Source organism: Rhinopithecus bieti, unplaced genomic scaffold, assembly GCF_001698545.2.
Source record: "Rhinopithecus bieti isolate Rb0 unplaced genomic scaffold, ASM169854v2 scaffold_12088, whole genome shotgun sequence".
Classification (NCBI taxonomy): domain Eukaryota; kingdom Metazoa; phylum Chordata; class Mammalia; order Primates; family Cercopithecidae; genus Rhinopithecus; species Rhinopithecus bieti.
The window spans coordinates 4,562-18,526 of record NW_016807975.1 but is presented as its reverse complement, the minus strand read 5'-3'; positions in this window follow the sequence as shown (position 1 = coordinate 18,526).

Genomic DNA, 13,965 nt, shown 5'->3' with positions numbered 1-13,965 from the left:
TTTTTTTGAGACGGAGTCTCGCTCTGTCGCCCAGGCTGGAGTGCAGTGGCCGGATCTCAGCTCACTGCAAGCTCCGCCTCCCGGGTTTACGCCATTCTCCTGCCTCAGCCTCCCGAGTAGCTGGGACTACAGGCGCCCGCCACCTCGCCCGGCTAGTTTTTTGTATTTTTTAGTAGAGACGGGGTTTCACCGTGTTAGCCAGGATGGTCTCGATCTCCTGACCTCGTGATCCGCCCGTCTCGGCCTCCCAAAGTGCTGGGATTACAGGCTTGAGCCACCGCGCCCGGCCTGCTTTGTTCTTAATAAATGAACTGTTAATCACATTTATTTTGACCATTAATCCCTGGAGTCTCAGAATCCATAACCTTCATACTGGTCTCATTGGCCCCTCCAAACAGCCATAATCACATACATGGTCATTTTAATTTTGTTCACTCATACGCTCTGTTCAAATATATATGCAGTATCTCAACCTCATTCAACCTGTTATTTAGTTACATTCACACTAGCATGGCACAACATGAGTCCGACCACACAACAACTTCCATGACTGAGAAAGCCTTACTTTATTTTTTAACAGGAAAAGAAATTCTGACTTGAAGTAATTCTTCATCACACTTATCATGACTATCTTTTGAAATGAATATCCACCCTTAAAGAATTCAGTTATTTTACACAGATACGACAAAATAATCTTTCAGCATATAAACAAGTGGGATCACCATGTGTACTGTTAAAAAAGAAGGGAATAAACTTGGACAACAGTGCCTTTTTTTGTCAGTGGACAATATTTTTAAAAAGTTATTGAGCAAGAGATGTAACATAATCCTGAAGAATGGGTAAACTACTTATGCCATGAAAAAATGGTATTATATGCTTCAACAAATCAAATTTGAAATAAAAATTCTGAGTTGTTAACTTTATACAAGGACATGTTCAGTATACTGGTTCGTAAGGCAGATGTTGGGCATGTTTTCTCACTAATAAACACTCAAGGGACAGAAGAATTAAACAGGTCAAATGTGACACTGTAGAAGCTATACTATAATGTAAATGGAGGATAGACTGTAACTGCAAAACAACTTATAAGCAAACTCTGCAAGACAAAAAAATGTCAAGGAGAGCCAAATCATTCTAGAAATATAATTTACAAGGTATGTAATATAGATGTTTACATTTATTTTATTTTTTTTTTTTTTAATTTTTTTGAGACAGGGTCTCATGCTGTCACCCAAGCTGTAGTGCAATGGCACAATCACAGCTTACTGCAGCCTTGACCTCCCAGGCTCAAGTGCTCTTCCCACCTCTCTTTCTCCAGAGTAACTGGGACTACAGACATGTGCCACCATCTAATTAATTTTTGTATTTTTTGTAGAGTTGGGGTTTCACCATGTTTCTCAGGTTCATCTCGAACTCCTGGGCTCTAGTCTATTCTCTCGCCTTAGTCTCCCAAAGTGCTAGGATTATAAGTGTGAGCCACTACACCTGACCAGACGCTTATAATTTATTACAAACAACAAATACATTTTAAATATAAGTATTATCCATGCAATACTTTTATTTTATCTCACCATACATATGCAAGGAAATTAGAAATAATTCAAATTTAACTGTGTCATGTATTTTTATTTGTTAATCTGGTAACCCTAACTTTCTGTGACCAAGACTCATGTGGCATTCAGTCCAAGCCTGACTCCTCCATCCAGCATCACTGTCAGTTCCACCACTCGCAAGCACTGGAGAGAGTATGAGACCCAGATCTCTGGGCATTACTACTCATAATAATACTGTAAGACAGTACTATTTTCAGAACTTTCAAATGAGAAACAGAGAATATTCAGTCTTTGTCTGTTTGGGCTGCTATAACAAAACACCAAAAACTGAGTGTTTTGTAAACAATAGAAATTTATTTTTCACATCTCACGGTTCTGGAGGCTGAGAAGCCCAAGATGAAGGTACCAGCCGATGCAGTATCTGAATAGGGCCCATTCCTCATAGACATCTGTTTCCAATGGAGACTCACATGAAGGAAGGGGTGAGGAATTTTCTGGGATGTCTGTTCTAAGGGCTGTATTCCCATTCATGAAGGCCATACCCTCATGACCTAATCCCCTTCCAAAGGCTTCACTTCCTAATACCATTACCTGGGGATTAGGACTTCAACATATGAATGGGAGGGGGGACATAAACATTCAGTAATTGCACAGTGTATTTTGCTAAGCCATTCTAGTGGATACAAGATTATAACATCATTTGTTGTCTCAAATGTATCTAGCCACCACATAATATCACCTACAGCTGCAACCCTACATCCCTCTCCATAATAGTAAGAAAAAACAATTAAGATGAACTTACAGGTTCTCATGATCAAGTACTCGTCAACATTTCCAAGCCCTAGTCTATCATCTCATCTGCTCTCCAATTTTATTCAATTCAGTAAACATTAACTGAAGCCTCCCTTGGTCCAGGAACTATATGCCTGCTTCGGCCTTAGATCTCATGAATTACAACTAATCCCCTGCCAGATACTATAGCCTATTATAAGAATGGCAAGCCAGTGTCTAGGGTCTCACTATCTTGGGTCAACTCCCCAAATGCCACCTGTCTATACTCCAAGCAGAACTCTCCCTGAATTCTTTCTTCACATTGCTCTGCCTTACACTGTACTCACACATCAATCCATGCTTTTCCTTTAAGTGGCTGGCACAGGCTGCTTGAATTTCCTCTCAAACTCTTAGGTATATGGTATTCAAATGCCTTCTTCTTGTCCCTCAGGAAGCTGGTATACCTGTCCATTTCATTTTGTCTAAAGACAAACTAATGATATATGAATAATTAAGTACCTGGTACAAGCCTCTTCTTTTCCCTAAAATAGTTTACTTCACTAAACTATGGCTATATTTCATCTAAATTGTGAATAAAAATTTTATTTCATGTTATGCTTAGAAAATTTTGTCTCAAAACCTTGAAGTTAGATAAGGGTAATGTTGTTTTGGTTTGGTTTCTGGGCTTTTTGTTTGCTTGTTTTGTTGTATTTGAGACAGGATCTCGCTCTGTCACAGAGGCTGGAGTGGAGTGGCTCAAACTCAGCTCCCTGCAACCTACACCTCCCAGACTCAAGTGATCCTCCCACCTCAGCCTCCCAACTAGCTGGGACTACAGATGTGTGCCACCATGCCCAGCTAATTTTTTGTATTTTTTGTAGAGATGTGGTTTTGCCGTGTTGACTCAGCCTCCTGAAGTGCTGAGATTATAAGCATGAGCCACTGTGCCCAGTAGTAATGTTTTCTTACATTTTTAACGAATGAGCACAGAACCTCCTCTATCTCCTCAAGCTAAAGTTTATCAAAATAGTCAATATTAGCTATAATGCAGCTACATCATGATCAGTATATTTACTCTGTCAATCAAGAGAGTCTCTGTCGCAGCCTCCTTATCATTCTCTTTCTTGCTTGTATCCTGTTTCCTAATAGGTGGGTTTTTTCCAGATTGGAGGGACAGTAAAAGGCAGCAAGTAAATACCAATTAGTCCATGATATAAGAAACAGAACAAGGACATAAAATCGGAATCGGTTAATTAGAATTCAGGTGGGTTATTCCCAAACCACATAGTGGAAAGACCAGGATTGTGATTAGAAAAACACAGAACTATAGATTAATAAATATTGTTGAGCTAGCCAGAGACAGAGGAATGGGAAAGATAACAATGTACAATGTAACTTAACTCAGTTGAAAGACAAGTTTCAGTGTAAGTTCTGTTTCTTTCTTAATAACTTTTCAATCTAATTAATCATTCAATAAACCAATCTTTTGCTAGTTTGCTCTTTCTATAAACTAGAAATACATTATTTTAAAAATAAAGCATTAATTATTAGAAATAATAAAATCATATCAAGCATCTTCTTGGACCATTGTGGAATGAAATTAGAAATCAATATCAAGAGGAACTCTCAAAACTGCACAAGTATGGCAGGGCATGGTGGCTAGTGCCTATAATCCCAGCACTTTGGGAGGCCGAGGTAGGCGGATCACCTGAGGTCAGGAGTTCAAGACGAGACTGGCCAACATGGTGAAACCCCATCTCTACTAAAAAAAGACAAAATTAGCCAGGCATGATGGCAGGCACCTGTAATCCCAGCCACTGTTGGGGCAGGAGAAGTGCCTGAACCTGGGAGACCGAGGCTACAGTGAGCTGAGATCACGTCATTGTGCTCTAGACTGGGCAAAAAGGCGAAACTCCACCTCGAAAAAGCAAAAAAAAACAAAAAAAAAAACATTGCAGAAGTATATGGAAACTGAGCAACTTCCTTCTGAATTACTTTCAGGTAAACAACAAAATTAATTAAGGCAGAAATCAAAAAAATTTTTTAAACAAATGAAAATAGAGACACCACATGCCAAAATATCTGGGATACAGCATAAACAGACTTGAAAGGAAAGTTTTCAAATTAACAGCCTAACTCTGCACCTAAAAGAACTAGAAAAACAAGGACAAACTAATCCTAAAGCTAGCCAAAGAAAAGAAATAACTAAAATCAGAGCAGAGCTAAATGAAATTGTGACCAAGAGTACCATATAGAAGATCAACAAAATTAAAATTTTGTTCTTTGAAAGGATAAACAAAGTTGATAGGCCACTAGCTAAGTTAACCGAAGAAAAAAGAGACAAAATTCAAATAAGCACAATCAAAAATGAGAAAGTTGACATTACAATGAATACCACAGAATTACAAAAGATCCTCGGAAACTACTATGAACATCTTTACGTGTGCAAACTAGAAAACTTAGAGGAAATGGATATATTCCTGGAAACATACAACCTCCAAAGATTGAAACAGGAAGAAACTGAAATCCTGAACAGACCAATAAGAAGTTATGAAATTGAATCAGTAATAAAAAATCTACCAAACCAAAATTAGCCCAGGACTAGATGGATTCTCAGCCAAATTCTACCAGATGTACAAAGATGAGCTGGTTCCAATTTTACTAAAACTTTTCAAAAAAAATGAGAAGTATACCTCCCTGACTCATTCCATGAATCCAGTATCATCCTGATATGAAAATGTGCAAAGGACAGAACAGCAACAACAAACTACAGGCCAATATCTCTGATGAACATAAATGCAAAAATCCTCAACAAAATACTAGCAAACTGAATCCAGAAGCACATCAATAAGATAATTCACCATTATCAAATGGGTTTCATTTCAGAGATGCAAGGATGGTGCAACCTACACAAATCAATAAATGTGATTCACCATTTAAACAGAATTAAACACAAAAGCCACATAATCATCTCAATAGATGCAGAAAAAGCATTCAATAAAATTCAACAGCCCTTCATGATAAATACCCTCAACAAACTAGGCATCAAAGGAACATACCTCAAAATAATAAGAGCTGTATATGACAAACCCACAGCCAACATCATTTCTCTGGTGAGGACTGCCCCTAAGAACTAGAACAAAACAAGGATGCCCACTCTCACCATTCCTGTTCAATGTAGTACTGGAAGTCCTAGTCAGAGAAATCAGGCAAGAGAAAGAAATAAAAAGTATCCAGAGGAAAAAAAAAAAGAAAGAAAGAAAATATATCCAAATAGGAAGGAAGAAGTTCAAATGATGTCTGTTCACAGATGAAATGACACTATACCTAGAAAACCCTAAAGATTCCTCCCAAAGACTCCTAGACATGAAAAACAATTTCAGCAATGTTTCAGGATAGAAAATCCATGCACAAAAAAATTGATTGCCTTTTTATACACTAACAACACTCAAGCTGAGAACAAAACCAAAAACTCAATTTTATTTATAATTGCCACAAAAAAAATTAAATACCTAGTAATACATTTAATCAAGGAGTGAAAGACCTGTACAAGGAGAGCTACAAAACACTGGTGAAAGAAATTGTAGATGACACGAACAGATGGAAAAATATCCCATGCTCATGGATAGGAAGAATCAATATCATTAATTAACTATTGCCCAAAGCAATATACAGATTCAATGCAATTTCTATCAAATTACCAATGTCATTTTTCACAGAATTAGACAAAACAATACTAAAACTCATATAGAACCTAAAAAGAGCCCAAATAGCCAAAACAATCCTAAAAAACCTGGAGCAAAAAGAAAACCTGGAGACATCACATTATCCAACTTTAAACTATACTATAAGGCTATAATAATCAAAACAGTATGGTATTGATACTAAAACAGACACACATACCAATGGAACAGAATAAAGAACTCATAAACAAAGTCATACACCTACAACCAATTGATCTTCAATAACATTGACAAAAATAAACAAGGGAGAAAGCACACTCTATTCGATAAATGGTGTTGGGAAAACTAGCTAGCCATATGCAAAAGAATGAAACTGGATCCTAAATCCATTTTTAAAAGACAACCTAGTAGAAGAATGGACCAAAAAAATCTGAATGTACATTTCATCAAATAAGATATTTGAATATACAATAAATGTATGAAATAAATGTATGAAAAATGCTCAACTTCAGAGAAATAAAAAAATAAAATAATATGCTACCACTCCCACCACAACAGCTAAAATGAAAAACAGTGATAATACCAAGTGTTTCCAAAGATGTAAAGCAACTTAAATTCTTACATACTGCTGGTGGGAGTTTAAAATGGTACCAATACTTTATAGAACTGGAGATGTGTATGAATCTAAGTATTTGCACACCCTATAACTCAGAATTCTTTCTAAACTATATATTCAATAGAGTGATTATATACAAATTTACAACAAAAGATGCATATAAGTATGTTAATAAAAGCACTATTCACACCTCATACAAACACTAGAAAGATATAAATGTTTATCACAAGTAGAATAATGGAATATTTAACATGGAGAATGAAGAAGGTGCAACTTCAAGCAATATAATATTGGTTAAAGGTATACATAAGACATGATATTTGAAACAAATAAAATCAATATGTAGTATTAAAATACTATATATCTATTAACTCTGAGGAGCTTTGGGGGTGCTTTCTCTGTTTTCCATGATCTGAGATGTGTTCCATTAAAGCATTCAACATGCTATAGCACTTATAATTTGAGCATTTTCAACAGATAACTACATAGAGAACCCACTAAATACAGAACCCAATGTATTGCCTAAGACTTCAGTAAATGTCTTTCATGATTAACAATATTATTAGTGTTATTATTACATGTTTACAAAGCTGAAATTTACATGGCTCATTCTCAAAAAGGAAACAGCCCAGCAATCAAAATAATTTTCAACCTCTACTTAACTTTCTTAAAAAATGGAAGGAATCCAAATATTTATTACCACAGTAACACTGATAAGAATTACTTTTTCTTTTATCCACTGGCATCATATCCCCCAGCTGTTTTGGAGCATCTCTCCATTTTCCAACTTTGCTTTTCTCTCCCTCTCTCTTGCTTTCATTGAGTATTAAAGTATTCTTTTGATGTCAATATCTTTTATCCAGTAAAATAAAATCTATCTTCCTTGGACCAGGAGTTCAGGGGATGGTAAGTTTTAAAAGAAGGGAAAACAGACTTTAAGTATTGAGGCTCATGTTAGTGAGCTAGGATGTATATTGATTGTATCTCACATTTTTAATTCTTTTGAAGATTATAAAGATCAATAAATGGAAGTTTCTGCTCTTTTGATAGATGGATTTTGAGAAGAGTTGAACATTAATATTCCCAAATCAAGGATTATTATTTCTGTCACAATGTTACTAAACTCAAATGTCACCTCTTCTGTGAAGCCTTTACTAAACACTCCAGGAAAAATCACTTCTCCCACTTCAGTGTTTCTATATGCTTTTTTTGTGCCTCTCTTATCATTTGTATTACATATTGTATACTATATATTCAGAGGGATTTAGTTGAAAGCACACATTTTAGAAATCAGGAAGAGATGGATAAAAATTCCAACTCTGTAGTTCACAAGAAACATAAAATTTAAAGACTTAAAGTGGAGTCCTCAGGAAATAGATGTTCATTATAGTTCTTTGTTGAATGAATGAAGGCATGATTGGCTTTCACACAAGCAAGCTTAGTTACCATTACTGGAACAAGCCAATCATTGTTGCCTCTGCATTTTTGTTCATGCCATTCTACTAAAGTCAAAATCTCTCTAATCTGTCAAAATCCAAGACCCTCCTCAAAAGCCTCCTCTGCCTTGAAGCTCCTACTTATCATTTTAATTCAATTGCATTTATTTAGCAATCGTTCATAATATTTACTATGTGAAGATTTATTTTCTATTTGTGTGTTGTTTGTATATCCTCCTTTATTGAAAGGTCATTAGAAGAACAGTTACTGGTCTTTTTAATCTCCACAATCAACACATTGATAATTTGGATCAGTGCAATTTGCCTTTTTTCATTATGTGTATTCAAATTTTTTAAACAGGCATTTTCTTTTTTTTTTTTTTTTTTTTTTTATTCTTCAGGGCCCTTTCATAATTTTTCCCTTTGGACCTCATGTTTTGTTTTGTTTTGTTTTATTTATTTTTTATTATACTTTAAGTTCTAGGGTACATGTGCATAACGTGCAGGTTTGTTACATATGTATACTTGTGCCATGTTGGTGTGCTGCACCCATCAACTCGTCAGCACCCATCAATTCATCATTTATATCATGTATAACTCCCCAATGCAATCCCTCCCTCCTCCCCCCTCCCCATGATAGGCCCCAGTGTGTGATGTTCCCCTTCCCGAGTCCAAGTGATCTCATTGTTCAGTTCCCACCTATGAGTGAGAACATGCGGTGTTTGGTTTTCTGTTCTTGTGATAGTTTGCTAAGAATGATGGTTTCCAGCTGCATCCATGTCCCTACAAAGGACGCAAACTCATCCTTTTTTATGGCTGCATAGTATTCCATGGTGTATATGTGCCACATTTTCTTAATCCAGTCTGTCACAGATGGACATTTGGGTTGATTCCAAGTCTTTGCTATTGTGAATAGTGCCGCAATAAACATACGTGTGCATGTGTCTTTGTAGTAGAATAATTTATAATCCTTTGGGTATATACCCAGTAGTGGGATGGCTGGGTCATATGGTACATCTAGTTCTAGATCCTTGAGGAATTGCCATACTGTTTTCCATAATGGTTGAACTAGTTTACAATCCCACCAACAGTGTAAAAGTGTTCCTATTTCTCCACATCCTCTCCAGCACCTGTTGTTTCCTGACTTTTTAATGATTGCCATTCTAACTGGTGTGAGATGGTATCTCATTGTGGTTTTGATTTGCATTTCTCTGATGGCGAGTGATGATGAGCATTTTTTCATGTGTCTGTTGGCTGTATGAATGTCTTCTTTTGAGAAATGTCTAAACAGGCATTTTCTTTTGAAGGTTGTGTCTTGTATGATGTTACAGGGAATACACACAACCAGCAATAAGCCCAGTTGAGAGAGCATTCTCTTCAATAGTGTTTCAGGCCAGGTGTGGTAGCTCATGACTGTAATCCCAGCACTTTGGGAGGCAGGCTGATCACTTGATGTCAGGAGTTTGAGACCAGCCTGGCCAACATGGTAAAACCCCATCTCTACTAAAAACACAAAAAAGGCCAGGTGTGGTGGCTCACGCCTGTGGTCCTAACACTTTGGGAGGCCGAGGCGGGTGGATCAGAAGGTCAGGAGATTGAGACCATCCTAGCCAACATGGTGAAACCCTGTCTCTACTGAAAATAAAAAAATTGACTGGGCATGGTGGTTGGTGTCTGCAGTCCCAGCTACTTGGGAGGCTGAGGCAGGAGAATCGCTTGAACCTGGGAGTCGGAGGTTGCAGTGCACCAAGATCGCGCCACTGCACTCCAGCCTGGTGACAGAGCAAAACTCGGTCTCAAAAAACAAACAAACAAAACACACACACAAAAAAAATTAGCTGGGCGTGGTGGCGTGTGCCTGTAGTCCCAGCTACTAGGCAGGCTGAAGCATAAGAATTGCTTGAACCCAGGAGGCGGAGGTTGCAGTGAGCCAATATTGCCTACCGCATTCCAGCCTGGGTGACAGAACAAGACTCTTGTCAATTAAAAAAAAAAAAAATGAGTTTCAGTATTGTTTACCTTGTTTTGTCTCACCTGGGTGTAACAACCATGACTATAATAGGTCAGGCAGAGTCTATCTAATTGAATTAAACACAGATAATAATCCCAGAGCTAATTTCTTAAGGTCACTATTTAACAAGAAGAAATATTAATCTATAAACCAGGAATTCCTACATATGTATCTCACTTCCTGACTTCCCTAACATATAGATTCATATATCCAATTTCCTACTACACATTTCCACTTAGATTATTAATAAGTGTATCAACATAATGAATTCAATACAGAACTGTTGATTCTCTCTATCTTCATTTGGTTTCATTTCCCTACCTCAGGAAATTTAAAACCACTTATACAAATCCAATGCACCAGAAAATTCTGTCGGTTTGACTCAAATTTTATACTGAACCTGAACACTTCAGTTGCTACCACTCTAGTCCGAGCTATTGTTACCACATCTACACTACTGAAATGGCTTTCAAAGTTATCTCCCCACTTTCATTCTTGTTCTGCTACAAGTCATTCTCCAGTAACTAGGGTGGTTTTTGTTTGTTTTGTTTTGTTTTGAGACAGAGTCTCATGCTGTTGCCCGGGCTGGAGTGCAGTGGTACAAACTCGGCTCACTGCAACCTCCGCCTCCCAGGTTCAAGCAATTCTTCTTTCCTCAGCCTCCCAGGTAGCTGGGATTACAGGTACCTGCCACCACGCCTGGCTAATTGTTTTTGTATTTTTAGTAGAGACCAGGTTTCACTATGTTGACCAGGCTGGTCTTGAACTCCTGACCTCATGATCCACCAGCCTCGGACTCACAAAGTGCTGGGATGACAGGTGTGAGCCACCATGCCCGGCTGTGTTATTTTAAAAATGTAAACCATATGATGTCAGGCATTTACTAAAAACCATCTTACTATTACCATTATATTTCGAATAAAATCCACTCTTTACTGTGGCCTACAAGGGTCTGCATAATCTGAGCCAACCTACTTCCCCAATGTCATCTCCTACCTCCTTCCCATGCTTACTAGAGTCCACATCTGTTGTCTTCTTGCTGTTTCTCAGACATACCCAAGCCTTTGCCTTTGCTGTTGCCTCTACCTGGCGTAGTCTTTCCTGGTCCCCCAAGTTTCTCTCTCATTTAACTCAAGTCTTGGTCAAGAACTGATCATACTTTGTTTTCCTTCATAGCACTCACATTTCCCAAAATTGCATTATATATTCATTGTTTTACAAGTTTATTGTCTGACCGCTCCACAGGAATGTAAGCTCCACAGAGGTGAGGACTATTTCTTTTCTTTTCTTTTTTTTTTTTTTTTTTTTGAGATGGAGTCTTGCTGTGTCGCCCAGGCTGGAGTGCAGAGGCACGATCTCAGCTCACTGCAACCTCCACCTCCCAGGATCAAGTGATTCTCCTGCCTCAGCCTCCTTAGTAGCTGGGACTACAGGTGTGTGCCACCGCGCCCAGCTAAATTTTGTATTTTTAGTAGAGACAGGGTTTCACCATGTTGGCCAGGATGGTCTCGATTTTTTGACCTCGGCCTCCCAAAGTGCTAAGATTTCAGGTGTGAGCCACCATGCCCAGCGAACTTTTTCTTATTAGTTATTGTTAAGCAATGTTAAACAAATATTATGTACTCTATAAATATTTGTTGGTGAATGACTGGACACACACATTGCAGGACAGCCCTATAACTTGTACACTTTGGAATATAGCATTGCAAAATATATTTGTGTGTGTATATATACACATACACACATTTTGGCATTCACTATAAGTTTTTGGTTTTTTTTTTCTGATTTGATTACTGATAGGAACCCTAAGCTAGTAATTAAAGGACTACTCTTTATGCATTTTTAGTCTACTTACCTTTCCTCCAGGTTCCACTGATCTTTCTCCTTTTATATGAGCTGCTTGTTACATTTTGTATGTACTGGACTTGGCTACTCCTGGTTTTACAGCTCTGATTTATTTCACTTTAAAGGTAAGTTTAGAATGTCTTGCAAAATGCTGGCTACTTATTACTCAGTGCTCTCTCACTCTTGCTCTCTCTCTCTCCCCACTGCAATAAAGCTCTTTTTATCCCTCAAATCTAAATGCTTGGACTCCTGTCAGTGTACTTGCAGTAATTCATAGGTTTTTTTGTTTGTCAGTTTTTGGTGATAGGGAGGGTAATAATATTTACTGCTGGAAAGAGTCACATCTCAATTGGAGTACAAGGTGAAAATCAGTTTCTAACTTCACACTGACATACTATGTTCTGTGTTACATCATTTGACATTCTTTCTAAAATTCAGGTGCACATTTATTTACTAAAGTAATAACTGATGAAATGACACATCATACTTGCAAAACACAAAGTTAAAACCATCTTACCATACTGTCTAGTGGCAAGATTTTTCCAGGGGATTCAAGCAAGTCACTTTAAATATGACATACTAGTAAAAATTCTTGACTTGTAACTACAGCTATTTCTGACAAAATTGTTATAAAGGTTAAACTCTATATAAGAAACATTTTAGGCCGGGCACAGTGGCTCACACCTGTAATCCCAGCACTTTGAGAGGCAGAGGAGGGGGAATTGCTTGAGGTCAGGAGTTCGAGATCAGCCTGGTCAATGTGGCAAAACCCCATCTCTACTAAAAATACAAAAAATTAGCCAGGCATGGTGGTGTGCGCCTATAGTTCCAGCTACTCGGGAGGCTGAGACAGGAGAATCGCGTGAACCTGGGAGGTGGAGGTTGCAGTGAGCCGAGGTTGTACCACTGCATTCCAGCCTGGGTGACAGGGCAAGACTCCATCTCAAAACAAACAAACAGACAGACAAAAAACAATTTAAATATCTTATAATTATAAAAATAAATAAAAAAGTGAACAATACTCAGACTTTGAAATACCAACACAATTAGGTGATTGGGTAACTCTCACAGGCATGTAAATGAGAACAGATAAATATGTCGTTGAGGAAGAAGCTAGTTTGTGCTTTCTTCTTTTGAGAAAATGAGCATATATCCAGGTATATGAATAAAACTTTTAAAATAATTTCAGAAAATTTGAGAGAGAAAACACATCTGGATTGAGACTGGAATAAACTTATGGATTAAGAGACATGTCAATGAGATAAAACAGAATAAATGCCATACATTTAAGGTTTTTTTCTAATATGCTATCTCCATACTATCTGCAAATTCTTTCAACTAGACTTCTTACGTAAAGCATATGCAGTCACCCTCAGAATCTTTAGTACCTGTTTAAGAACATACCCTGCCAACTTTAACAGCTAAGAGGAAGGGATACTCTTGGCAGTAACCTGATTCATGAGAGAAATTTTTTGATGCTATCAGTAATATACCCCATCCACTTTAACTCCAGAGGCCATTAAGGGGAAATTTTCTTTCGGATGTTACCATTTTTCAATTCATTAACGGTTTTTTTATTTTTATTTTTTGATAGGAGTGTAAGCAGAGAACAATTAATTAATTTTTTTCAGCACAAGAAGCAAAATATTTATTTTTAATTAAAAAAGAAGGAAATCTAATGTCCTGTAGAGCTCACCAAAAGAAGTCAGCAATACTATTTTGTGAACATGAATATTATTATTTGAAACTGGTGCTTTAATAATTTCAGGCACTTATAAGACAATCAGAAATTGATGTTTGTCAGGTACATTTGTTCTAAATAATCAGAATATTCCTTCTTGGTAACATTTTGTTTAATTTAAAGTACATGTGCTCTTTTATTTATTTATTTTATTATTATTATTATTATTATTATTATACTTTAAGTTCTAGGGTACATGTGCACAATGTGCAGGTTTGTTATATATGTATACCTGTGCCATGTTGCTGTGCTGCACCCAATTGTAGCATTTTATGTGACATTGATTAGAAAGTTCAAATATCTAAATTT